The sequence below is a fragment of the Phoca vitulina genome, unplaced genomic scaffold (genome assembly GCF_004348235.1).
Source record: "Phoca vitulina isolate PV1807 unplaced genomic scaffold, GSC_HSeal_1.0 scaffold11, whole genome shotgun sequence".
In the NCBI taxonomy this organism is placed as follows: domain Eukaryota; kingdom Metazoa; phylum Chordata; class Mammalia; order Carnivora; family Phocidae; genus Phoca; species Phoca vitulina.
The window spans coordinates 28,948,806-28,975,507 of NW_022589714.1; the positions used below are offsets into that span (position 1 = coordinate 28,948,806).

Consider the following 26,702-nt stretch of genomic DNA (forward strand, 5'->3'; position numbering starts at 1 on the left):
TAAAAATGGGCAGAGGAGCTGAATAGTCATTTTTCCAAAGAAGACATACAGATGGCCAACAGCCACATGAAAAGATGCTCCACATCACTAATTGTCGGGAAATACAAATCAAAACCACAATGAGATATCATCTCATACCTGTTAGAATGGTTAAAATAGAAAAATACAAGAAAGAGAGATTGGAAGATAGCAGTGGAGTAGGAGGAACCTAGGCTCACCCTGTCCCACAAATACAACTAGATAACTTTCAAATCATCCTAAATACCCCATAAATCAACATGAAGACTGGAGAACAAACTCCACAATTAAAGGTAGAGAAGAGGCCACATCAAAGAGGGTAGGAAATGCAGAGATGAAGTTTGTGAGAGAAACAGATCATGGTCAATGTGGTGGGGAGGGAGTCACAGCTGCAAAGAAGGCTAGAGACAGACTAGCACACAAGGGAGTGCATGGGGAAAACAAATCCCCATAGCAATTAGGGTGGAAAGCAAGAGGGGCTGAATTTTTTGAGTTCTTGCAAACAGCAGGGCTTAAAGCCTGGAGTTTTAAAGGTGAGGGGGCTTGGCTGGGATAGAGCCTGGAAGACATTGGGGCTGCTCTTAGAGAAAAGGAAAGGCAAATAGCCTGAAGACATACAGCATTGAACCAGCTATCTGAAGTGCACCTGGGGCACAGGTTATTCATTCATCTCAGAGCATGTTCCAAAGAGGCAGCATTCATGGAGAGACACTTCCAGGAACAAAGGAACTGAGTAATGCCATTTCCCTCCCCCATCCCTTAGCATAAATACAGGGCTACCTGTGGGAAGCAGCACAGTGTCCACACTGCTACCTAACTTGCTTATACCAAGACCCACATCACACTCCAGTGGAACTGCCCTTCTTAGTCATGCTCATCTCAGTCCCAGCATGGTGCCCACCTCCCCCTCACCCCGAGAAACTGGCTCAAACCCTTGCTCACACTGTGTTTCCCAATGCAGGAGTTTTGCAGAGCTTCAGTTCTGGAGGCCACTGTGACAGAACTTACTTCACAAACAGACCAGAGTACACCTAGTTAAAATATGCTATATTTTGGCCAGGGACCAAACACTGCCCACAATGGGCAATGAGAGCTTCTGCAGATGACTGGCCTGAAGGACAAAGCAGCCAGGACAAAACAGCAGAGCACACACAGCACACATGGAAACACTCCTGAAAGCACCAGGCCCTGGAGAACACGGGACACTACACAGCAAGGCACTACATGACCTCTTTTTCATAAGGCCATTACCTTCAAGAATAGGAGATGTAGCTGACTTTCTTAACACACAGAAAAAGCCACAGAGACTTAGACAAAATGAGGAAGGAAGACAGAGAAATTTATCCCAAATGAAAGAACAGGACAAGGCCATAGCTGGAGATCTAAGCAAAACAGATATAAGTAACATGTCTGATAGAGAATTTAAAGTAATGATCACAAGGATACTCAATGGACTTGAGAAGAGTAGAAGACATGAAAGAGATCTTTAACACAAAGATAAGAAATAACATAGCAGAGAGAAAGGGCTCAATAAACAAAATGAGAAACATGCTTGATGGAATGAACACTAGGCTGAAAGAGGTAGAAGAATGAATTAAGGACCTAGAAGACAGAGTAATGGAAAGTAATCAAGCTGAACAAAAGAGAGAGAAAAAAAATACTTATGCAAAATGATACTAGACTTAGGGAACCCAGTGACTCCATCAAATGTAATAACATTCAGATTACAGGAGTCCCAGAAGAAGAAGAGAGAAAAGAGGGCAGAAAATTTATTTGAAGAAATAATAGCTGAAAACTTCCCTAATCGGGGGAAGGAACAGATATCCGGATCCAGGAGGCACAGAGAACTCCCATCAAAATCAACAAAAGCAGATCCACACCAAGACATATTGTAACTAAATTGGCAAAATATAGTGATAAAGAAAAAAATTTAAAAGCAGGAAGACAAGGGGCAGCTGGGTGGCTCAGTCATTAAGCATCTGCCTTCGGCTCAGGTCATGATCCCTGGGTCTTGGGATCGAGCCCTGCATCAGGCTCCCGGATCTGCAGGAGGCTTTCTTCTACCACTCCCACTCTCCCTGCTTGTGTTTCCTCTCTCACTGTGTCTCTCTCTGTCAAATAAATAAAATCTTTATAAAAAAATAAGTAAAAGCAGGAAGACAAAAGAAGACAGTAACTTATAGTAGAAAACCCCTAAGGCTAGCAGAGGATTTTTCAGCAGAAACTTTCAAAGCCAGAGGGGAGTGGCATGATATATTCAAAGTGCTGAATGGGAAAAATCTGCAGCCAAGAATAGTCTATCCACCAAGGTGATCATCCAGAATAGAAGGAGAGATAAAGAGTTTCCCAGACAAACAAAAACTAAGGGAGTTCATGATCACTAAACCAGCCCTGTAAGAAATACTAAAGGGTACACTTTGAGGGTAAAGGAGAGACCAAGAGTGATAGTACAAAGGTAGGGAACACAAACATAAAAACAATAAAAATGAATATTTCTGTAAAAAATCTGTCAAAGAATTCACAAAATAGAAGAATGTAAAACATAATAATATATACCTAAAATGTGGAAAGGACAGGAGTAAAAATGTGTTCAAACTTAAAAGACCATGAAATTAATATAGATTGCTATATGCAGAAGAGGTTATATACAAACCTAATGGTAACCATATATCAAAAACCACTAATAAATATACAAAGAATAGAGAGAAAGAAATCCAAATGTATCACTGAAGAAAATCAACAAAACATGAAAGAGAGAAAGATAAAAAAGATTCAGAGAAAATCTTCAGAAACAACCACAAAATAAGTAACAAAATGACAATAAATACATATCTATCAATAATTACTTTGACTGTAAATGGACTAAAAGCTTCAATCAAAAGGCATGGGGTGACAAAATCGATACGCCATCTATACCCTGCCTACAAGAGACTCATTTTAGACCTAAAGACATCTGAAGATTGAAAGTGAGAGGATGGATGGGGGTGCCTGGGTGGCTCAGATGGTTAAGTGTCTGCCTTTTGCTCAGGTCATGATCCCAGGGTCCTGGGATTGAGCCCCATGCTGGGCTTCCTGCTTCTCCCTCTCCTCCCCACTTGTGTTCTCTCTCACTACTTCTGTCTCTCTCAAATAAATAAAAAAAATCTTAAAAAAAAGTAAGTGAGAAGATGGAGAAACATCTATCATGCAAATGGCTGTCAAAACAAAGTCAGAGTAGCAATACTTATATCAGACAAAATAGACTTTAAAACAAACATTGTAATAAGAGACAAAGGACACTACATAATAACAAAGGGGACAATACAATAAGAAGATATAAAAATTGTGAATATTTATGTACCCAACATAAGAGCACCCAAATACATTAAACAGTTAATAACAAACACAAAGGAACTAATCGGTAATAATACAATAATAGTAGGGGACTTCAACACCCCACTTACATCAATGGACAGGTCATCTAAACAGAACATCAACAAGAAAACAATGGCTTTGAATGACTAGAATAAATGGATATACCAGATATATTCAGAACATTCCATCCTAAAACAGCAGAATTCACATTCTTTTCAAGTGCACATGTAACATTCTCCAGAATAGATCACATATTAGTCCACAAAACAAGCCTCAACAAATTCAAAAAACTGAAGTAATACCATTCATCTTTTCTGACTACAATGCTATGAAACTAGAAATCAATCACAAGAAAAAATCTGAAAAGACCACAAATAGTTGGAGGTTAAATAACATGCTTCTAAACAATGAATGAGTCAACCAGGAAATAAAATAAATAAAAAGTACATGGAAACAAATGAAAATGAAAACACAATGGTCCAAAACATTTCCGATGCGGCAAAATTGGTTCTAAAAGGGAAGTTTATAGCAATACAGGCCTACCTCAAGAAGCAAGAAAAATCTCAACAACATAAACTGGCATCTAAAGAAGCTATGAAAAGAATAACAAAAATTCTAAAACCTTCAGAAGGAAAAAATAATAAAGATTAGAGCAGAAATAAATGATATAGAAACAAAAAAAATTGAACAGATTAATGAAATCAGAAGCTGGTTCTTTGAAAAAGTCAGTAAAATTGATAAACCTCTAGCCAGATCGATCAAGAAAAAAAAAAAAAGGGAAAGGACCCAAATTAATAAAATCACAAAGGAGAAAAGAGAAAAACAATACAACAGTAATACAATTATAAGAGAATATTATGAAAAACTATATATCAACAAATTGGACAAGGAAAAGAAATGAATAAATTCCTAGAAACATATAAACTACCAAAACTGAAACAGGAAGAAATAGAAAATTTGAAAGACCAATTACCAGCAAGGAAATTGAATCAGTAATCAAAAAATTTCCAACAAACAAAAGTACAGGACCAGATGGTTTTACAGGCAAATTCTGTCAAACATTTAAAGAACAATTAATACCTATTATTCTCAAACTATTCCAAAAAATAGAAAAGAAAGGAAAACTTCCAAATTTATTCTTTGAAGTCAGCATTTTCCTGATACCAAAATTGGATAAAGACATCACCAAAAAAGAGAACTACCAGCCAATATCCCTGATGAACATAGATGCAAAAATCCTTAATAAAACACTAGCAAATTGAATCAACAATACATTAAAAAAATCATTCACCACGATCAAGTGGAATTTGTTCCTGGGCTGCAAGGGTGGTTCAATATTCGCAAATCAATCAACATGATATACCACATCAATAAGAGAAAGGATAAGAACCATATGATCATTTCAGTAGATTTGGAAAAACCTTTTGACAAAGTACAACATCCATCCATGATAAAAACCCTCAACAAAATAGGTTTAGAAGGAACATAACTCAACATAATAAAGGTCATATATGAAAAACCCACAGTTAACATCATCCTCAATGGGACAAACCTGAGAGCATTCCCCGTACAGTCACAAGAAGACAAGGATGTTCACTGTCATCAATCTTATTCAGCACAGTACTGAAAGTCCTACCTCAGCAATTACACAACAAAAATAAATAAAAGATATCCAGATCAGCAAGGAAGAAGTAAAACTTTCACTACTTACAGATGACATGATACTATATATAGAAAACCCAAAAGACACCACCAAAAACTGCAAGAACTAATAAGTGAACTCAGTAAAGTTGCAGGACACAAAATCAATGTACACCAATAATAAAGCAGCAGAAAGAAAATTAAGAACCCAATTTCATTTAAAATTGCATACAAAATAAAAGATACTGAGGAATAAACCTAACCAAAGAGGTAAAAGATCTGTACTCTGAAAACTATAAAACACTGATGAAAGAAATGGAAGATAACACAAAAAAATGGAAAGACATTCTGTGGACTGGAAGAGCAAATATTGTTAAAATGTCTACCCAAAGCAATCTACATATTTAAAGCAATCCCTAGCAAAATTCAAACAGTGTTTTTCACAGAAGTAGAACAAACAATTCTAAAATTTGTAGGGAACCAGAAAAGACCCTGAATAGCCAAAGCAACCTTTAAAAAGAAAAGCAAAGCTGGAGGCATCAAAATTCCAGTCTTCAAATTATATTACAAAGCTGTCTTAATCAAAACAGTATGGTACTGACGCAAAAATAGACACATACATCAATAGAACAGAGTAGAAAACCCAGAAATGAATCCACAACTATATAATCAATTAATCTTTGACAAAGCAGAAAAGAATATCTAATGGGCTTTTGCCCATTTGAAGACAGCCTCTCAAGAAATAGTGTTGGGAAAACTCGTTAGCTACATGCAAAAGAAAGAAACTGGACCATTTTCTTACATCATATACAAAAATAAATTCAAAGTGGATTTAAGATCCAAATGTGAGACCTGAATCCATAAAAGTCCTCAAAGAGAACATAGGCAGTAACTTCTTTGACATTGACTGAAGCAACTTTTTTTAGATAGGTCTCCTGAGGCAAGGGAAACAAAAGCAAAAATAAACTATTGGGACTATATCAAAATCAAAAGCTTCTGCAAAGTGAAGGAAACAATCAACAAAACTAAAAGACAACTTACAGAATAGGAGAAGGTATATGCAGATGAATATCTAACAAACGGTTTGTATCTAAAATTTATAAAGAACTTATAAAACTCAATACCCAAAAACCAGATAATCCAATTAATAAATGGACAGAAGACATGAACAGATATTTCTCCAAAGAAGACATACAGATGGCCAACAGACACATGAAAAGATGTTCATCATCATTTACCTTCAGGGAAATGCAAATCAAAACTACAATGAGGTATCACCTCACACCTGTCAGAATGGTTAAAATCAACAACACAAGAAACAACAGGTATTGGTGAGAATGTGGAGAAAAGGATCATTTGGGCACTCCCACTGTTGGTGCAAATGCAAACTGGTGCAGCCATTGTGGAAAATCACGCGGAGTTTCCTCAAAAAGTTTTTTTAAAAATATTTTATTTATTTATTTGACAGAGAGAGAGAGAGCGAGAGAGCACTCACAAGCAGGGGGAGTGGCAGGCAGAGGAAGAAGCAGAATCCCTGCGAAGCAGGGAGCCTGAGGTGGGGCTAGATCCCATGACCCTGAAATCATGACCTAAGCCAAAGGCAGACACTTAACTGAGCCACCCTTGCACCCCATCAAAAACTTAAAAATAAAAGTACCCTATTATCCAGCAATCACACTACTGGATATTTACCCAAAGAATACAAAAACACTAATTCAAAGGGATATATGCACCCTATGTTTATAGCAGCCTTATTTACAATACCCAAACTACAGAAGCAGCCCAAGTGTCCACTGATTAATGAATGAATAAAGAAGATGTGGTACATATATAAAATGAAATATTATTCAGCATAAAAAGAATGAAATCTTGCCATCTGCAATGACGTGGATGGAACTAGAGTATATAATGCTAAGTGAAATAAGTCAGTCAGAGAAAGACACAAAACAAATGAGCAAAGGGGGAAAAAAGAGACAAATCAAGAAACAGACTCTTAATTATAGAGAACAGAGGAGAGCGGGGGCAGTGAGGCATGGGTGAAATAGATGATGGGGATTAAGGAGTGCACTTGTGATGAGCACCAGGTGATGTACGGAAGTATTAAATCACTATATTGCACACTTGAAACTAAAATAACACTATATGTAAACTAACTGGAATTAAAGTAAAAACTTAAAAAGTAAAAACAAAACAAAACAAAACAAAAACAAAACAAAGAAAAAACAAGTATTGGCGAGGATGCAGAGAAAAAGGAACTCTCATGCACTGTTGGTAAAATGTAATTTGGTACAGCCACAATTTTAAAAAGTATGGAGGTTCCTCAAAAAACTAAAAATAGAAATACCATATGATCCAATAAAATTACACTATTGGGTATTTACCCACATAAAGTGAAAACACTAACTCAAAAAGATATACACACCTTGATTTGAGGGAGAAATCAATACTTACACTTGAAAAAATTTAAACCAAAGTAACATACTGTTCATCTGTTGGCGGTATGACCTGATTAAGAATAAGTAAGCCATGTAAGTGAGATTGTATCTCTTACAAACACTTGGGCCTTGAAATATCAACAGTTGGTATTTGATATTAAGAGATGACTGTGCCTGATATTAATTAGTTACTGAGCACCTTGAAAAGATCTGTACTACATATAGCAACATTTTAGTATATGTGCTGCCGAAGCGAGCACTATATAGCAACATTTTAAGCATTTTCAAATTTATTTAATTTTTGTAACACTAAAATAAGGTATAAACATTATGCTAACTGAATTTAGTCAGACCCAAAAGGCTAGTAATTGTATGCTTCCACTTAATATGAAGTATTTAGAGTGGTCAAATTCATTGAGACAGAGAGTAGAATGGTGGTTGCCAGAAGCTGGGTAGAGGGGAGAATAAGGTGCTCTTTTTAAGGGGAACAGAGTTTCAGTTTTGCAGGACAGAAAATTTCTGGAGATTAAGGTGATGGTTGCACAACAATGTGAAATACTCAACACCACTGAACTATATACTTAAAAATGGTTAAAATGGTAAATTTTAAGTTATGTATATTTTACCATAATTTAAAAAATGTCCATGATAAAAAGGGCCATAAAATGGAAAATAAATTTTTGAACCATAATGATGTCCCTCAAAAATCTTTTTTTTTAAAATGTGGGTCTTGAACTCATGACCCTGTGATCCTGAGATCAAGACCAGAGCTGAGATCAAGAGTCAGACACTTAACCAACTGAGCCACCTACGTGCCCCAAAAATCTTAAACACAGATTGAAAATGCCAGGGGACAATCTTAATTACTCGTTTCATAAGTTTTTTAAATGAATAGCTAAATAGTGAAATGCAATTATTCACAAATATTGTACTTCTAATGTATTAATGGCAGTTTTAAGACAACAACCACATGATTTTATATACAATTTTTATTATTTGCAAAACCAAAGTATTATTTATTAGTATGTTGTGATATTATAATTTAGATAATATCTTAATAAAATATTGTTAATTTATTGGTTGTTTATTTATTTACATATATATGTATATGGGTAGATAAAATGATAATTCCTTGATTATATTACATATGTATAAAATGGTAAACATGTAAGAAAACTTAAAAAAAAATAATGTAGTTCCACCCTTTGCCACAAAGTGTCAGTGAGAGCCTTTGAAACTGCTTACCCTGTTACTTCAGGGTTGTTTTAAACATTAAATTATCTGCAAAATTCTTTATGCAGTCAAATGTTCTGTCCCTGATCTGCAAAATTCATTATAATGTAGATATAAATATATTTATTTCAATTAGGATTTTTCTAGACTAAAAACAATTTCTAAGAAAAGATAAAATGGCCAACATCTTTTAAACTACATGTAAATAAATGAGTTAGCTGAAATAAAACCATTTTTCTAAATGAAAACAACAACAATAAAAGGAATTGAAAACACATAGAAGATAGACTATATTTAACTTCTGTAAGAAATGTATCATGAAAGCAGGTCGTGGAATAGGGTCATCTAGAATCATTAGAGACTACAAATTTAAGAAGCAGGGAAGTTGATTACTGGGCTAGTCCTAAAAGGGTAAAACAAATTGCATGAAATCCTGAAGTATTTTCCTTTTTCTCACCTTCAGTGCACTTCACAACTCTGGTATTGGCCCATCTTCCTACTGTTAGTGTTGCCTTCTTCTCTTCCTGGGGCCAGTATAACAATATACCTGGCTCAATCTCCCATTCTCTACCTCCACACCTTGGCAACATTGTCTACAAATCCCTCTGTCTATAAATCTCTCCGTCTGTGATAAATCTCTCCATCTATAAATCTCTCCGTCTGTGCTCAGAAGAACAGTAAGCAAATGTGCCACTTCTTTTTCTACAAGTCTGACAGAGGGGATACTGCCAAGAGGCAGTGTGTGTGAAATGTACCACCCAAAAGGTTATCTAATATTAATAGAGAGCAAACTTAAAAAAAATTACTATATATGCATATATAACAATATGTTTAAAATGTTTTCATTTCCTCAAGAAAATATGAAAGTCTATAATTTGATAAATATGTTTTCACTGGCACCTGCTCATTATGTTAATGCAGGCAGGGGAATTCTCATGGAGACTAATGATGTCACTGTGGTGTTGATACCAGGGAGGTAATGTGAGGAATAATTAAGAAACCACAGTTAATAATTTGACTGGGAAGAGATTTAGAAAGACAGTATCATCACAAACACAGATGTGCAGGAAGGAACTGTACATAGAAGAATGTTAAAAAACAGAAAGACAAGGGAGCTAATAATTTACAGGAATCAAGTCCAAAAGAAATTCTTCAGAGAGGTAAAAATACAGTGAGAAAAGTGGGAAAAACTAGGTTTGACTTTTCTGCTGTCTGTTAATGGTATTATTTCTTTCAGGGTGAGGCTCAACCACAGATTGACACCAAGACTTTGTGTGGGAGCTGCCAGAGACCAAAACAGTGTTGCTATTAAGAGGTATTGCTAAGCTTTTGTGGCGGACCTATAGGAAGGTGAGGAGGGTGGAAGACAACATGGTCTTAGCATCTGCAGTTTTATTAATGACTATATTTGGTAGCTCTAACTTGGCTTCACTGGAATTTCTCTGGGGGGATATATCAACTTCATGGTTATCCATGTCTTATTACTTTTCACAGGTAAATCACTACAAGTTCCTATCCCCAGTGCAGGCTCTCAGAATTGCATCTGGATCTCTACCCCATCCTCAGAGCTGTTCAGGAACATAAAGTAAAACCTTATCTTTGGTCCCTTTGCACTACTTAACACACAAGTGACCTATCCTTTCCAGGATGTTTGATTTATATTTATCTTAATGCCTACAGTGAACTTTCCCTTGGGTCTTCTTTGTAGAAATATTTTCCTTCTTGTACATCATACATATCTTCAACCCTCTTGTCTTTTTCTCCCATATTCTTTCCACTTTGTTATTATTTACTCTCACAAGTTTAATTCTCATTTTTAGGAGACCAATTCCCAAAGTTATAACTCTAGTTCTTGGCTCTCCTTTGTTTTTCATATTAGAATTTCTAACTAGAATATTTTTATCTTCTAGTTTTTGCATCTTTACTTCACATTCAACTCATGGATCATGAAATGTATATAAATCTTGTTAAAGCATTTGGGCATTGTCCTGCAGATTATGGAGAATCAATGAAGGATTTTAAGCAAGGGGATGACCAGATCCCATCCTTCTCAAAGATGACTTAGAGAGAATGTAGAAATTATACATGCCCTGAAACTGGAAGCAGGGGGACCAATTTTGAGACTGTTTTAGAAATCTGAGGAAATAAGTTGGCAATGAAAGAATGGGGGAAAACTTAATGAATTCAAGAAATAATAATGAGGTTGAAATATAAGGCCTTGGTGAGGGATTAGATATGAAGACAAGGGAGTGAGAAAAACTGAGGATAATAAGCAAGTATTTTGCTTGATAGGTGGGGAGAAAATCATGTTGCTCCCTGAGCTATGGAATAAAGGAAAATAAGGGGGATTCATCTGGAAGTAGAGGTAAAGGACAAGGAATTCCCTTTTTCATATGTGAGTTGGAAACATTTGTTATCTATCCCACTGTCAATATCCATTTTGCATTTGGATGTAAGGGTCTATATTTCAGGAGATGTATTTCAATTATAGGTAAATATTTGGGATTAATCATGAGAGAGATAGCAATGAAAGTCAACTGAGTAAATAAGATCAACCAAGGATAACAACTAGAGTAAGAAGGGAAGGACCTAAGTCATACCTAGAGAATTGTGAAATTTTAGCCACATATTCTTGGATGGCAAATATCCAAGAAGTGTCAATTTTCCCCTGAAGTACTAACTATAATACTGAATGAAACATTGGTTTTACTATTACAAAATAATTTCCATTTATGGTAGTGGCAGATAACCTTGCTGCAGACCAAACCTCGCATCTAAAACAACCAGAATCTCTTTAAGACCTTGGAACACTACCTTTGCAATGAGTTGAAGTGACAATATCCTGGAGAAAAAAAAGAGGACAGATGTTCACCTGACATTCAGCACTTCTTTTCTTCTCAAAGCTTTTGGCAATTTGCAAGCACCAGCTAAGTACAGAAGAAACAGCACCAGCCAATAATATGAGAATCTGAGCAGGAACTTGAGTAGTCTTACTGAACAGAGGGCAACATTGGAGCTCAAAGTCTGCCAACTAGGTAAACAACTCTGGCTTTCAGCCACAACCCCAAAGAGCAAACTCTAGTAAGGACGAACCTGAAGGAAACAAGCTCTCCTCAAGAATGATGCCTAGCTTCTAACATCTTCATTTACTAACTGGATAGAAGTTTTCTGTTCCAACACTAACAGCTGCCAAAACAAAAGCAAATTCTCTATAGGAGAAGATAACATCATCTATAACACCAAATAAGTTTTACAGTTTTCATATGAAATGTTACTTGTCCAATAAAAAAAAATCATCAGGCATATAAGAAGTCAATATCATATGACCAAAGTCTATAGAAAAATAAAAAATAATAAAGTTTTGAGAAATTTTAATAGAATTTAAATAATAAGTTCAAAAATTACATGATATCGTGTAGAATGTTAATAAAGAATTGGGAAAATATTCAAAGGGAAACTGCAGAACTTAAAAATGTGTTAACTGGAAACATGATAATGGCTTTAACAGAATATTAGATAGACAGAACTATCTAATAGGACTATCCAAACTAAAACTAATAGAAAAATATTTAAACTAAAAAATAGAGAAAAATTAAAATGCAGAAAAGAATATGAGTAATCCATGGTGCAAATTCTAAAATACATGTGATTGGGTTCTCAATATGTGAGAAGAAACATAGAATAAAGTATTTAAAAAGACAGTAGCCAGGAAAAGATATTATCCAATTTTTTTTAAAAAAACTTTAAAAACTAAAACCTGGGGTGCCTGGGTAGCTCAGTTGTTTAAGGGTCCGACACTTGATTTCATCTCAGGTCATGATCTCAGGGTCATGAGTTTGAACTCAATGTCAGGCTCCCCACTTGGCAGGGAGTCAGCTTGGGACTCTCTCCCTCTCCCTCTGCCTCTCTCTTTTTTGCTCTAAAATAAATAAATCAATCTTTAAAGAAAAAGAAAGAAAGAAAAACTAAAAGCCAAAGGTAGAGTCCTGGGACACATCACTGGAAATCTCATTCCAGATTAAAATTAGTAATTAATCAATATATTATCTTATTCTTCAAACTTTTTAGCAGTTACTTAAAAGATGTAATGAAAGGGCATATTTGTTAAATTTGAAGATGGCACAAAGCTTAGAGAGACAATATTTTGGATTCCACATGACTCAAAGTTCTTGTCAGGGTGGAGCAATGAGGGAAACTTAATATGAGCTATCATGGGAATAAATGTAGTCCTGCACTTAAGTTCAAAAATCCATTTTAGGTACATTATATTTTACCAGAAAAGAAAAGACTAAAGACATCTATCCGCAGATATCAGAAATGCTACAAAGCTCAACCAGGGGAAATATAAAACTACACAAAGGTATATTATAGCAAAACTGCTGAAAACCAGTTAGAAAGGGAAAAATCTTAATTCAAGGGAAAAATGCTTCATTATCAATGCATTATAATGACATTGACAGCTAAATTCTCAAAAGAAAATAAATAAGAAGCTAAAGGACAATAAAAAAAAATCTTTAAAAAAAAAAAAAGAAGCTAAAGGACAATAAAATGGTGTCATTGACATGTTGAAAGTAACAAAAATCTAAAATGGTATATTCAGTGAAAATATACTTGATAAATAAAGGTGAAAGAAAGTTGTTTTTAGAAAAACAAAAGCTGAAAGAACTACATTCCCAAACCAAAGGAAAAAATAAAGGGAGTTAGACAGAAAGAAAATCATCTCGGGTGTAGGTAAAAAACATAGAAAGTAATTAAAAATAATGGAAATGATAAGTATGTGAATAAACATCAATTATCATTGACTATATAAAATAATGATAAACATCATATCATCATCATCATCATCATCATCATGTTTTGTGAGGTTTTAATAACAACTGGAAAAAAGAAAGCAGGGCTAAATGAAGTTAGGTGAGTGTTCCAAGTTTATTGCAGTATTTAATAAGTGTTAAATATACTAATTTATATTAAAATGTATTATCATGACAGAGTTGTCATCTTCAGGGGAATCTCTAAAAGAAAAATAAGGGTGCCTGAGTGGCTCAGTTGGCTAAGCATCTGAATCTTTATTTTGGCTCAGATCATGATCTCAGGATTGTGAGATTGAGCCCTGTGTTGGCATGGAGGCTGCTTAAGAGTCTCTCTCTTCCTCTCCCTTTGTCCCTCCCCCCCCATAAATAAATAAATAAATAAATAAATAAAAGAATAACAAGTGAATATATAACTAACAAGCTAAAGGGTAGAAAAATACTTTTTTAAAGGCAAAAGTCAAGAAAAATTGAACACATGGGAAAAGGAAAAAACAAAGAGTAGGATAATAGATTTAAACCCAAATATACCGTAATTACACTAAATATAAAGGTATCTGAAACTCTAATTAAAAGTCAAGGATTATTAGACAGGATAAAAAGAAAACTCAACTATATGCTCATTATAAGGAGCACACTTTTAATAAAGGGAAGCAACAAAACTAAAAATGCAATGGTGGGGAGATTTACCTTGCATTTATTTAAAGAATGATGATGTAGCTAAATTAATTTTGAACTAACTAGATTTTAAGACAAGAAGAATTACTTGATAAAAGGAGGGAAATTTTATAATAATTAAAGTATCAATCCACCAGGAAGGTATAACAAGTCCAATATCATAGCCTCAAAGATATATATAAAGCTAAGATAATACAGCCAAAGTGGGACTCACAGAGGGACATTATAAAATATCTTTCTAAGTAACTGGTAGAATAAACACAACAAAATCCACTTCAGATTCATTTAAATAACAAACTTGACTTACTATATCTATAAATTTCAATCTCAATCTCAATCTATCTGGAACACTGTATCCCAAAACTGAAGAATATACATTATTTTAGAGTATGTATTGTATTTGAACCAAAATTTACCATGGGGCTATAAAGTAAGTCTCAACACAATTCAAAAGATGAAAATCATAATAAATATCTTATTTGAACTTAGTAAAATTAAGCTAACATTCAACAATAAAGAAGTTGAAAAAAACCCCATAGATGTTTGAATTTCAGATAATGCACTTCTACATAACTCATGAGACATAGTTAAAAGAAAATAAAAATTAAAATATTTTGAACTGAATAATAAAGTACAAACTATCAAAATCCATGGAATGGAAAAGCTAAAGTTATGCTTAAATGTATATTAATAGTCGTAAGTGAATCTATTAGAAAACAAAAGCTGAAAGTTGATGATGTAGGTATCCATTTCAAAATGGTAAAAGAATAACAGAAAACTAAAACCAAAGACGGTAGAAAAATATAAAGAACTGAAATAATCAACTATAGAATAAATATACAAGAAGTAGAACCAAAAAACCAAAATTTGAAAACTAGTAAAATGATTAACTTCATAACAAGGTGAACAGAAAAACAAAGAAGTCAGAAATATCAAAATCAGAATTTAAAAAATGTAACTTTATTATAAATCTTATGTGCATTAAAGTATAGAGAATATAAGAAAAATGTCATTAAATTTCAAAATTTAGATGAATTAGACAATTTCTCTAAAAATATAGTTCATCACAATTGACACAAGAAGAAATAGGAAATCTAAGGTGACATAACAATTTGAAAAATTGAATCTATAATTGGAAAAAAAGAACTTTTTCATAAGGAAAACTCCAAATCCCTACTTTACTGATGAATTCTTCTAAACATTAAAGGTATAAATTAAATTTTTCAAAATTGAAGCAAAGAGCACACTTCCCAATTTTTTATGAGGCCAATAAAAATCTTGGTATTAAAGACCTGGAAAAGATATTTCAAGGAAAGAAAGTCATAAGCTCATGAACTCTTTTGAAAATAAATTTTAACAAAACATCAGCAAGACAAATCTAGTGATATGTGTAATAAGAATAATACATTGCTACCAATTAGGGTATTTCTTCTGGAATATAAATTTGGCTTAATGTGGAAAGTCACTCAATGTAATTCACAATATTAACAGAAAAAATGTACAAGATTTATATGATCTTTCAATAAATGCAGGAAAACAATTTGTTATAATTCAGCATCCACTAATAAATTCTTAGCACTGTAGGAGTAGAAGGGCTCTTCCTCAATCTGAAAAATACTGTCAACAACAATGACAAAATTTGCTAATTCTCATCATCTTTCCCCTGAAGATCAGGAATAAGTAAATGATTCCTCCCAATGGCCATATTAATTCAGCACTGTGCTAGAGTAGTACAATAAAGTAATAAAAAGAAATAAAATGCATAAAGTTTAGAAATGATGCGATAAAACCTACTATTATCCACAGAGGGCATAATTTTGCAAGTAAAAGTGTAGAAGAATCAGCAGATAAACTATTAATCTTACTAAATGAATTTATCACACTTGGATATGAAGTAATACATAAAATATACTAAATCAATATATAAAAGGTATAATATAGAGAGAAATCAATTTTGTTTCTATAAACCACCCACAACTAGAAAAATGCAATTTAAAAAGATGACATTCATAATAACATAAAAATACTGAATATCTAGGAAAGATTTGGTGAAAGATGCATACAACTTCTACACAGAAAATTATAAAATAGGGATGCCTGGGTGGCTCAGTCGGTTAAGTGTCTGCCTTTGCTCAGGTCATGATCCCAGGGTCCTGGGATGGAGTCCCACATCGGGCTCATTGCTCAGCAGGGAACCTGCATCTCCCTCTGCCTGCCTCTCTCTCTCTCACTGTCTCTCTCCCTCTGACAAATAAATAAATAAAAAATCTTTAAAAAAAAGAAAATACAAAGTAGCATGAGAACAACTGAAAAATAAATGGAGGGATAAGGCCATATTCATAGAAGAATAACTATTATAAGAATATCAATTTTCTCTAAACTTGTAGAGATTCAATGTAATCTTAAGCAAAATCTCAAAATTTTTCAGTGAAGATTGACAAATCTCCCATCATTATGACCCTGGGACAGATAAGCATTTATTGAAAAGATTTCCTTTAAACATTTCTTGAAAAGAGTCCCTTAAAAATATTGAACATAAAGGAAAATTTTGATCAGCTAACCCACCCTAAAGTTAAGGTGCATCAAAAGTGCATAAAAATGCATGCCACAAAGTGAGAGCAGATATTTCCAATGCATTTATTTGTAAAAGGTCAATCTGCATAATTATCTCTTGATGTTAATGGGTTTTGTTTTTGCTTCTGTTTTTGTTGTTGCTTTTAACATATGTTTTATTGAAGTATCACACATGTAGAAATATGTACAAATGAACAAAACCATAAATTTATCATTAGACAAAGTGTACCTGCCCCTGTAACTACTACCCAGACCAAGAAAAAGAATGTGGCCAAAATCCCTACTCTATTCACATTTCCTCTACACCAGTATGCTCCTGCAACCAAAACAATCTGTATCCTTATTTGTAACACCACAGACTAATTTTACCTGTTTTTAACTTTATTTAAATGGAATCAAGATGTATGTGTTATATTTTGCCTGACCTTCACTGTTATGTTTTTCAAGTTTATTCATATTATATAGGTAACTGTAGTTACATAATTTTCATTACTGTATAGTATTCCAATCCACAATTAGACTGTTATTTATCTACTCTACTACTGATGGACATTTTGGTTGGTTCTAATTCAGGACTATTGTAAACAAGGCTTCTATGAACATTCTTGTATATGCATTTTGACAGACATATGTATGGGTTTCTGTCAGTTACATATCTAAGAGTGAAATTTTAATCATAGAGTATGCATTTGACCACCATTACTACATAACTGTCAAAGAGTTCTCCAAAATGGTTATTGCGGTACCTGTTTTTACTCCTACCAGCAGGTGTGAGTGTCTCAGTTTCTTTACATTTTTGCCAACACTTCGTACTGTCAGTCTTTTCTCATGTTAGGTATTCCAGTGGGTCAAATTTAACACATTTTTATATGTATATTGGCTATTTGAAAATGGAAGAGAAAATTAAGAGAAAGGATTCAAAATCATAGTACCTACTTATACTTTGGCACTATTTACATCATTTTGCTCGCATAAATCCCTGGAAGAGTTTGTGTCTGAAAGTGTCTTCAGTGAAGACTGAAAACAATAGAATGGCCTTTTGGATAAGAGGATGGACCACTTTAAATGTGTTTTCACCTGAGATAGAGACTGAAGGAAAACCTTTCTGTTGTGACATAGGTACATTATAATTATAAAAAGTCCACTCTCTGCTACAAAGCATACTGATTTGTAAATTATAGTAATTTTTATTTAATGACCATAAGTAGATCTGCTATTTATTACTACATGCTTTACTAAATAATTTAAAACCATATTTCACTTGCCACCACTGAATGTATTTGTAATAACTGAGTAAAGAAGCGGAAAGAGGGACTGTTTGCATCTTTCCCAAGTATTACTAATTTTAGGTTTGTCCTGGGTTCTGACATTCACGTGAAGTTTGATAATATTGTATAATAACCCTTTAAAAAAACAGATTTATTAATATTAAAAAATGTATCTTTGTTTCCCACTTGGCTATGTAAAATGTATCTCACTTTTCTTGGATCATAAGACATTCAGTTCTCCAAATCACTGCTAAGAGTCTGGCGCAATATAAAAATATTGTTTTCTGAAAGAAAGTAGCCTAGTTTTTAAATCATCAATCTACTTGTATTGAAATTTTTCTCTTCAAACAAAAATAGATGCTATGGAGGTAAAGGTAACACATTTTGGTATTAAAAAAAACCCAATTCAAATCCCAGTTTCAATTTCTTTTAACCTTTGGCAAGTTACTTATCTCTCTGCTTCAGTTTTGACATGTATAAGATTGGGATACTTGTATCTATCTCATAGGATTGTTTTAATGAACATAAAAGTACTTGGCACAGAGCTTACAACATAAATGCATAATAGACGTCCACTAAAAATTATATGGTTTTCAACAGAGTGAATCAGCTTAATAAAACTCTCCCACAGTTATCTCTGTCATCCAAAAACAAAGACTTCTAGCACTGGATATTTTTAAAATTTCACTGGATGGGTGCCTGGGTGGTTCAGTCAGTGAAGCATCTGTCTTGGGCTCAGGTAATGATGTTGGGGTCCTGGGATCGAGCCCCCATTGGACTCCCTACTCAGCGGGGAGTCTGCTTCTCCCTCTCCCTCTGCCCTTCCCCCCCTCACTTGTGCTCTCTCAAATAAATAAATAAATAAAATCTTTAAAAAAACAAATTAGGGGCACCTGGGTGGCTCAGTCATTAAGCATCTGCCTTCGGCTCGGGTCATGATCCCTGGGTCCTGGGATCGAGCCCCATATCGGGCTCCCTGCTCAGTGGGTAGTCTGCTTCTCCCTCTCCCTCTACTGCTCCCCCCTGCTTGTGTTCCCTCTCTTACTGTCTCTCTCTGTCAAATAAATAAAAATCTTTAAAAAATAAATTAATTAATTAATTAAAATTTCACTGGAGATTCTAATCTTTACGGGATAGCTAAAACCTGACCTGTAATCAGTGATCAATAAACATTTCCTAATTTTAGAGCTCCCACTGGGTAAGGTAAGATGACATCCTTTTAGACAGCATGTCAGAGAAAGTGATTTTTTATTTTGACTCAATGCAAGAGGAAAAAAAAAAAAAATGTCCACCTGGCTCCTCTAGACAAGAGCAATGGCATAAAAGGCCGCAGCTGTTCAAAACTCACATCCCATGGATTCAGTGAAAACTCCCAAGAAAATAGGAATTGTGCGGTGCATTTTAATAAGTGAATATGTAAAGATTGTATTAATTAATTGTCCATTTGACTAAGTAATATTCATACCCCAGTGAATGGATATGAAAGTGAATTACATGCAAATTAATGTAAATAGTTGCACATTGACAAAGAAAGGATGCTCTTTGGAACAACTATTAGTATTGTTAAGTTTTTAATTATATGCTGAAACTAAATGTTTCTGTCAGTATGGATCTTTGAAATTTAAAAAAAAAGAAATAATTTGATACACAAAAAATATGTTTCAGAAAACGGGTTAGGACACATCTGTTCTGTGGAAGATGGTGGACAATTAACAAAGATGGAGAAAGTAATCACAGTGGGAGGAGCAGGGTGAAGGTGAGAAGCTTATGAGTTTCATTTTGAAAATGTTAAATTTGATGTGCTTAAGGAATATCCATCAAGAAATATGTTGTGGTGTAGTTAAATTTAGAGCAACAACAAACAAAAAAAATATATGATTGAAGATAGAGTCACCTAGGATGATACAGCATTTATTAAAGGGACGCCTTGTCAAAATAAGCCCATGATGTCTTATCTCAGAATTTTGCAAGTCTTGGCAATCTCTTTCCTTTAATGGCTGAGTTTATTGCATTTTCTTCTTTTCCTTTCTTTTTTTTTTTTGGTCAAATAATACTTTATAATAACTGAACCTATTATATTAGGTTCATACATTTCTAATTTGAAAAGACATGAAGCAGACATTTGTTGGTACAGATTCTTGCTTCCTTTACTTAAAAAATGTAAGTGCCTTGTTTTGAATGATAAATCAACAACCTCAACACTTTTAGTTGTTAAAGGGGGTGTTTCTTTAATTCTGTTCTCTATTAAAAAAGAGAGAATGATCCACTGTATAATTTCATATGGATACTTTGTTCTTGCTTCTCTTCTTAAAAGAGAGTATTTTTCTCTCCACATGTTTAATTTTGTTACAGTAACTTTAAAAAATGAAAAAAATGAAAATTCTGATGGTCAAAGATTAAAAAGTACTCAATAGAATATGTAAGTCTATGCCTATTATTATAAGTGAGTGCTATTTATAATTTTCATAGACTTTTGCATAGTTACTAAAATGTGTATAGATGCTAGTGTAAGTAGAACATTGATGGGACTATGTTTTTCAACTAAATTGTGTCTTTTTCTCAGTGCTTACTCATACCACATCTCTGAGTGACATTATAGTCTGGAGGTGGCATGGGAAAGAGCCCAGGAGTATAGTAGTTATGGGAAGTAGCAATTACCTGGGCTAATCATGAAAATATTAAATTACCTGATTTTTCTCACTGACTTCTCACAGCCCCCGATACAGGTTTTGTATAGAACTCCAGCAAATTCTCTGCCATTCCAGACACAGGTTGGGATTTGAAGGGGTTGACTGTTTCTGAATCAGGGAAAGATACAGAGGCCAATATGCGGTACGGGCCTTGGTCTTGTTGGCTAGAAATGAACTAGAAAGGAAGTCTTTGAACTGTTTCCCTGGGTAGTAGCATTCAGAAGACTGAGCCACACTTGAGTTTTTGAGTGAGTTCTTAATCATTAATTCATTATTTCAACACATATTTATTAAAGATAATATTCCACTTTGCAAAAATAACTTACACATGTTTTGCCATATGATCATTCATTTTGTGCAAAATACAAAATCATGTACTGTGGCTTGAATTATTTTAATCCATTTTCAAGTATTTGTGTATCCATTTATATTAAGTGGAAATTCATATAGTAACTAATATATGCCAGTCATTATGATGGGTGATAGTGAAAAATGTTCTGATGTCATTCCCTCAATACTTCCCCTGCACATGCCGGGATAGATCAATTCAGGAAAAAATAATATAATTTCCCTAACTCATCTCTGTAAACCATATTGTACATGTTAAATTCATTTTAGTTCGCTTAAATGGATTCCCTTTAAATTCATGCATAAACTCTTCTTTAAACCATTTTATACATTTTGAAAAAATTCTTGAAATTTCTGAATTAAGTCATGGCTGCTGCTGGTCTATGAACTAGACTTTGAGTAATGAAGCTCTAAAGATCCTGTCATCTCAAACTCTTCCTTGTTGTTGCTGCTGTTATTATTATTATTAGAGATACTGGTGCAAATACCACCCATAAAAAAAAAAACAAAGTATTTATGAAGTTTATGGTCATTGGTCAAATCTGAGTCATTGTTATATCTAGACTGATACTACAGAATTTAAAATGGGTTGGAGAGGGGCGCCTGGGTGGCTCAGTTGGTTAAGCATCTGCCTTTGGCTCAGGTCATGATCCCAGGGTCCTGGGATTGAGCTCTGCTTCGGGCTCCTGCTCAGCGGGGAGTCTGCTTCTCCCTCTGCCTCCCCGCCTCCTTGTGCTCTCTCTCCCCCTCTCTCTCTCTCTCAAATGAATAAATAAAATCTTAAAAAATAATAATAAAATAAAATGGGATGGAGAGATCATGAAAAAATCTCAGCTATTTTGTGGTTAAAGGTGTCATTTTAGAATAAAGATAAAGAAATTCAAATGTTTAAAAAGGTTTATGAATACAAGAGAACTCTGTGTGTAAGAAGTTTTCACTTGATACAGCAAGTTGAATGAGACCCCAACGGATAAGTGGAATGTAGATGAAATCTCAGGGGTTATTAGTTTGCTGCAAAATATTGTGACATGTTATTGGAAAATTTTTTGGTTTACTTATAAGGTCTATCAGCATTATAACTAGTAGTTTACTAAAGAAATCTTTGTGGGTTCAATGCAAAATAATGGATGTAATGAATATTATGGCCTGACTTCTCAATAGTCACAGATCATACAGTGTTGGAAGTCCTACATTTCAGTCTACTTTTCAAGCTAGTGATGTTTTAAACATCACCAACTGAATTCACAAGCTAAGGGTGGCTAAACCCTGTAATAGCACATATCGAACTTCCACATTTTGATTTTTATAATTAAACTCTCTATTTTCTTTCCAAATTGGAAGCAAAAAACTCTTGTTCACCAGGTTTAAACTTCTTTGAACTCTTATATACAAATTTCAACCCTTGTTTTTGCCCCCATTCTGCTTGTCTGATCTTCCCCTGCTCTATCATTATTCATGTTATGCTATACGTCCACATGCTCTTTCTGCTATGATTCTGTTCTTCATCACCTTCCTGGTGGTCCTCTTGCTACTTCAACCATGACTTCTGCATTTGTTCCGAATCTTAACTGACTCCTCCCTCACTGTCTGTTTGCACCACAGTGCCTCAGGCCCAAACAAACTAACCTACTGAAACATCTTTCAGACTCTAACCAGTGCCTAAATAATGTCTTGTTTTCCAACTGTCAAATCATTACTTTTTTGGATAAATAATAATTGTTATGTCCACCTTGATATATTTCCTCTGAACTCTCTGTACTGGGATGTTGATATCTTCATTATATAGATTTATCTACACTCCTAAATCTCAATTTCATTTTAAGTTTAATTCTGTTTATCTTTCCATTTTCTCCTTTCCTTGTTCACAGTAGAAATTGGCTCTCCATTTTTAATTCCTCCCATTTTTGTCACCAAGTATAACTAAGAGCATCTACTTTGAATCAGGTACTATGCATCACAGGGAAACTAGAGATGCATATGATGCAGTACCTGTTCTCAGAATAATCCAGTTTCCATAGGAATAGAAAACAATTATAGGAACATCCAAAGACAACCAATATTCAAATATTTAATTCCATGTGACTGCTAGATATATTGTACAAGAATAGCTCTTCATGCTGTACCAAATTCCCCATCCAAATACATATCTGAGAACATTAATGCTTTTTATGTTACAGAAAATTAGGATGTGTTTTATATGTGCACATAAACACACACACACACACACAAACACATTCAAGAAATGGGGGAGAGAAACTGGAATCAGATAGAACTGATATCCAATTCAGGTTCCAATACATAATAATAGCTCTGTGACTTTGGTCAACATATTTCAATGATCTAAAACTAATGCGGACACTAATCCCAACCACATGGAATTAATGTAAAAATTAACAGAAATAACACACACTGACATCTCTATGTCTGACTTCTAGTAAACAGCCAATAAATATTTGCCGACTGAGTGGGTGTCAACCACTTACTACTAGTGTATAATCTTATCTAAGTCACTTAAATCTCTTAAGCCATAAAGGTAACCCTGGGATAAAAATAGTACTGACCTCATAGAATGCCGTAAGGGCTAAGTGAAGAAATCCAAGTAACAGAACAATGCCTGGCATGCAAAAGAAATACTCAGTAAACATCAATTATGATTAATATTAGATTATGATAATTTTTCTTTGTTTTACTTCACCCATATTTAAAATTTAAGTTCTATCACTTTCATAAAGTAGATGCATTATATTTGAAATAAGAACAGCTATTTTTTAATGAAAAGAATGCTTCAGTAATATCTATGTCCCGTTTTCATTAGATCTTTGATATTGTAAACAATCTTCTGGAATTTGACATCACTCCACAAGCCCATAGAGCTCAGAGATTGAATATAAGTACGATGAATTTAGGTGTCCTTAAACTTCCCTTATACATATCGATCTTGTTTTTTTTTTCTTTCTGACTCCATCCTGAACAAATAGAAAGCACTTTAGAGCACTTTAATTCATCTTATATTAAAAAAATAATAAATCATCTTATATTGTAATATGGGTTTAATGAAGCTTATGAAGCCACAGAGGAAAAAAGAAAAAGGAGGACAATGAGAAAGGAGAAAATTGAGTACGATGGAGGGGGCATAAGGTTCAACACACTCTCTAAAGATATATGCATGGTGACATTTGATAGCTACTGCTCTTATAAATATCCCATGGATTCCATAACCCAATGTCCCTGAACTTAAAATCATCTTTTTTACCCCTCTCATTACACACTGATGCTCGGTGAAGTAAGGACAAAACAGTCTGGCCTCTCAGTGTCGTAGAGATGGAATGAAAATGTTTTGTCAATGATAAGCATGTGAAGTAGGGCTTATCAAGCATTTTAAGTACAAAGACTCTTATATAAGGCAAAGAATGCCAAAAGCATTTAATAGTAGTTATACTTTAAAAGAAGTTATTATACTTAATAGAAATTATATTTTAGTTTCTGTTGATTAATAAAATAATTATAATTTCAATTTAATTATAGTAAAATGTTTAAATACACTTACAGTTTATTAATTACAGCATCATTCTTCATTCATCTGAAAAATATAAGTATATGCACATGGAATTATAACATACTGTGTTGGCATTACCAGGTACTTGAACATTGCTGAATGAATGAATGTATGTATAATTTACATTTTCCTTATCCATACATCCATCGATGGACACTTAGGTGGTTTTCTACCTCTTGGCTATTGAGAATAATGCTGAGAATATTGAGAATAATCCTGCAATAAACATTGGAGTGCAAATATCTCCTCTAGATCTTGTGCTTTATTCCACATGGTCAGAAAAGATACTCAGTATGATTTCAAGCTCAAATTTATTAAGACATGTTTTGTGGTCTAACATGTGCTCTCTCCTGGAGAATGTTCCAAATTGTGCTTGAGAGGAATATGTGTTCTGCTATGTTGAGGTGTTTTGTATATGTCTGTTAGGTGTATTTGGTCTATAGTGTTGTTCAAGTCTTCTGTTTCATTATTTGATATTCTATATGGATGTTCTATTCATTACTGAAAGTGAGGCACTGGGGCACCTAGGTAGCTCAGTCGGTTAAGCATCCAACTCTTGGTTTCAGCTCAGGTCATGATCTCAGGGTTGTGGAACTGAGCCCTGCATGAGGCTCTGCACTCAGTGAGGAGTCTGCTTGAGATTCTCTCTCTCCCTCTCCCTCTTGTGTGAATTCTCTCTCTCTCAAAATTAAAATCTTAAAAAATCTTAAAAAATTTTAAGATCTTAAAAAAATCTTAAAAAAAAAGTGAAGTACTAAAATATCCTATTGTCACATTGCTATCTATTTCTCCTTTTATTTCTGTCAATGTTTGCTTCATATATTTTTGTTTCTGATATTGGGTGTGTATATATTTATAATTGTTATATATTCCGGGTGAGTTCACCTTTTTATCATTATTTAATGTCCTTTGTCTTTTGTGATAGTTTTTGACTTAAAGTCTTTTGTCTGATATAAGTAAGGCTCTCTTGGTTAATATTTTATTTGTATGTAATATCTTTTCCCACCCTTTCACTTTCAGCCTATGTGTGTCTGTGAATCTAAAGTGAGTCTTTTGTACACATCTTTTAGACGGATCTTGTTTTGTTTTTTTTCTTAATCCAATTAGCTAGTCTTTTTGTTGGTAGTTTAATCCACTTATATTTAAAGTAATTGCTATAAGGAAGGACTTAACTATTGCTATTTTGTAATATGATTATTTTTGTCTTATAGTGTTTGTTTTTGTCCCTCTTTTTCTCTCTTGATGACTTCTTTTTTGATTTGTTGATTTTTCTTTTTGTAGTGATATACTTTGATTCCTTTCTGTTCTTTTGTGTATCTTCTTTAGGTATTTTCTTTGTAATTACCATGACGCTTACATAAAAGAGCTTATGGTTATAAGTCCATCTGAAGCTGATCACGACTTAACTTCAATTGCATGCAAAAACTCTACACTTTTACTTCTCCTCTTCAACACACACTTTATGTTGTTGATGTTACAATTGCCATCTTTTTACATTATGTATCCATTAGCATATTTTGTGGTCATATTTATTCCTAATACTTTTAACTTATAATAGAATTAAAATGATTTACAAACTACCATTACAGTATTGTATTATTCATTTTTTGTCTATTTATTTACCTTTACTAGTGAGTTTTATATTTTCACATGCTTTTGTGTTGTTTAGTGTTCTTTCATTTCAACTTGAAGAACTTCTCTTAGCATTTCTTGCAAGGCAGGTCTAGTGGTGACGATCTCCCTCAGTCTTTGTTTTTCTGGGGAAGTCTTTATATAATCTTTATTTTTGAAGGACAGTTTTGCCAAGTATAGTATTCTTTCTTGGTAGTTTCCTTCTTTCTATACTTTGAATGCTGACTTTTCTGGTCCTGAGAAATCCATTGATGGTCTTATGGGGGCTTTCCTGCACATGATGAGTTACTTTTCTCTTGATCTTTTTGAAATTCTTTGTCCTTGGCTTTTGACAATTTAATGGTTCTCAGTGTTGTCTTCTTTGGGTTCTCCTATTTAGAATCTTTAAGGCATCATGAATATGGATGTTCATTTTCTTCCCCAGATTTGGGAAATTTGGGGCCATCATTTCTTTAAATTAGCTTTCT

The 26,702-nt window shown here is 33.9% G+C and overlaps 1 protein-coding gene across 3 annotated transcripts in view; it reads right to left on the bottom strand.

Moving 5' to 3' along the window:
- Positions 1 to 26,702, bottom strand: part of HCRTR2 (hypocretin receptor 2) — a 119,239-nt gene that overhangs the window by 42,178 nt on the left and 50,359 nt on the right. Inside the window, exon 1 of one of the 3 annotated variants that reach the window (XM_032409630.1) lies at positions 23,609 to 23,647. The exons of the other annotated variants lie outside the window; for them this stretch is intronic. The gene's annotated coding sequence lies outside the window, so the exon portion shown is untranslated. Of the gene's footprint in view, positions 1 to 23,608; positions 23,648 to 26,702 lie in introns of those variants that run through there. 3 annotated transcript variants of the gene reach the window in all.